The sequence below is a fragment of the Microtus ochrogaster genome, chromosome 26, assembly GCF_000317375.1.
Source record: "Microtus ochrogaster isolate Prairie Vole_2 chromosome 26, MicOch1.0, whole genome shotgun sequence".
NCBI classification, from domain to species: Eukaryota; Metazoa; Chordata; class Mammalia; order Rodentia; family Cricetidae; genus Microtus; species Microtus ochrogaster.
Genome location: NC_022025.1, coordinates 12,420,517 through 12,422,871, shown reverse-complemented (window position 1 = coordinate 12,422,871; position 2,355 = coordinate 12,420,517). Strand labels below are relative to the sequence as shown.

General features: G+C 41.7%; 1 protein-coding gene and 1 non-coding gene across 5 annotated transcripts in view; both read right to left on the bottom strand.

The window, feature by feature from the left end:
* The window catches only part of Magi2 (membrane associated guanylate kinase, WW and PDZ domain containing 2), a 1,267,351-nt gene that overhangs the window by 378,213 nt on the left and 886,783 nt on the right, over positions 1-2,355 (bottom strand). The window lies entirely within an intron of this gene.
* Positions 1,240-1,344, bottom strand: LOC113457418. Its single transcript, XR_003377997.1, has one exon. It is a non-coding gene; the product is annotated as a U6 spliceosomal RNA (small nuclear RNA).

Genomic DNA, 2,355 nt, shown 5'->3' with positions numbered 1-2,355 from the left:
GGCATCTTTAGGCTCTGCTCCAGGGGTTAACAATGGTCAGGCACGGTAAACATTTAGCATTAGCTTCCTCCCAGTCCCATGAGGAGTTCCCTGCTTTATTTTATTCTTTTGTCCACGACCAAACTGGGTATTTTTTTGGAAGCCTTGTGGACATTTCTAGTTTTGAAAATTGGCATCAGATACTCCTAGATGCTGGTGTAGATTAAAGACTTTGAAATCAGACTCTAGAATGGGGAACTGATTGATTCTTGAGTAATCTCTTTAGGCCTGTTTCATTTTCTTCGAATCTGGAATAAGACCTACTTAGGGTTACCATGAGAATTATGTTATATGATGTATCTAAAGTTTGTAGCAGAGCTGTAGACATATGGATATGTTCTTAAGAGAATGGGTCCTTTCTTCCATGCCGCAACGAAACCCGTACCCTCATACGTCTGCTAGGCAAGCGCTCCTCCACTGAAATACTTCTCCTGCCTATCCACGTTTCTCTGCCTTCTTTCTCGTCCCCCTTCACCTTCCTCCCTTCCTCCTCATCCTCACTTCCTTCCCCTCCAACTCTCCCTGTTGCTCCTTCTCCCCCTCTTCTCACAAGAGCTGTAACAACGGCAGGGGAATAAAGACAGATGCTGGCACACACCGTATAAAAAGTCATCAGATGGTAAGCCAATGGTTCCCATTTCACTGAACCCTTAGACAGCTGCTCCAGGTCTGAATCACTGCTTCTGTTGCCACAGGGGAAAGGAGAATACAATGTAGATGTGCTCGGCTCACACAACCATTCATTTCATGTGAGCACTCAAATCTACCTCTGTTTCTAAAGCACAGCACTGTTAAGAGCATACCGATTTGAAAAGTAAACACGCTTTCTCACATAAACCCACTAGCTCCTAAAGCCTTACGTAGTATGTCCAAGTGCAATTTAGATAATTGTTTGCATTCTTCTGTGATAAATTTCTAGTCTGCATATATATATATTTAATAAACTGAGCCAGACATCATGTTTTTGTTGGAATGCGAATGTACTAATAAATGTTTTAAATAATAATAACAAGCATTCAGGTCCCAAACCAGGAGTTACTCAGTGAACTTATTAGTGACGTGACTTTCATGCTGCGGAGATGGCAGGAGGCGCTGAGCAAGGTACCAGCTCTCCACCACCTACTGCAAAAGGAAGGACCTTGGGGAGACCTTCCCGCATCACAGGTGGTTTTTGTCAGGCAGCCTTTGCAAGAGTTGGTGCAAAATATGGAATGCTTCATGAGTTGGCATGTCATCTCTGCACAGATGACATGCTAATCTTTTTTACCATTGTGGTTTTAGTATGTGTGCTGCCAAATTGAACACGGTATAGTGCTGTTTAATACAGAAAACTCGAGGGAGAAAAACAGAACTACCCATAGCTGCTCTTGACCACTAAGCAGAGGACCGTGTTGCAAACGGCATTCCTCTTCTGGTTTGTGTGTTTGTGGATATGTGTCTATCGTATCGTCTCAGGAGTGACAAGAAAATGGTAAGGAGATTGATTGCCTTCTATTCAGATCATACAGAGCTGTCTTTTCAGACCCCAGGGAACAGTCTGCTGTTTGTCACTGTAGCTTTTCCGTTTGTGTGTTTCCTTTGTTTGCTTTGAGAAGGGGAAAAAGTACTGCAAGCCAACGACTTGTTCTTCTTTCTGGTTTGTATGCATAAGGCGAAGAGTGGGAAAATTTAAGAGTGAGGGCAGTGACTATACCTGTAAGCCAGAAGCTGCTGGCAAAAGGAGGGGCCTTAGTCCGATCAAACAGCGTACAGAGTACTTTTGCACTCTTTAATCAGAGAAATAATAATGAATGCATTTCTATATTTCAGTAAACAGAAATTGATTTTCCTTTGTACCAATTTGCTATGCTTTAAAAATTTATGCGTAATTGATAACTAGGACCCTTTCAATGTGGCAAGACATTTTTGAACTTGATAAATACAGAATATTTCATTAGGTATGGCAGTACCTCACAGCAGGGTAAACCATTCAAGACAGGAGAACCCAGCCTCGTCCTTGCTACCTAGACATACTTTGCAGAAGCTTTGGTGAGTAGAGGCAAAGAGTAGCGTCTGCAAGACTACAGCTCATCTTATTCTTCAGTGCAATCTACCAGGGTCTTAAAACCAAGCCCAATACAAATAAAAATAAATGAATTATAAATACAACAACCAGATAGTTTATACTCTTTAAGAACCAGGGCCTTATTGACTACTTCATCCTTACATGGTTTGGAAACTAAACAGATATGGTACAAGTTCTATGAATTTAACCCTTCTCCACTTCCCTGCGAAGGTGCCTGGTGAGAAGTCAAGATAAGATTTTGTTAGTTAATT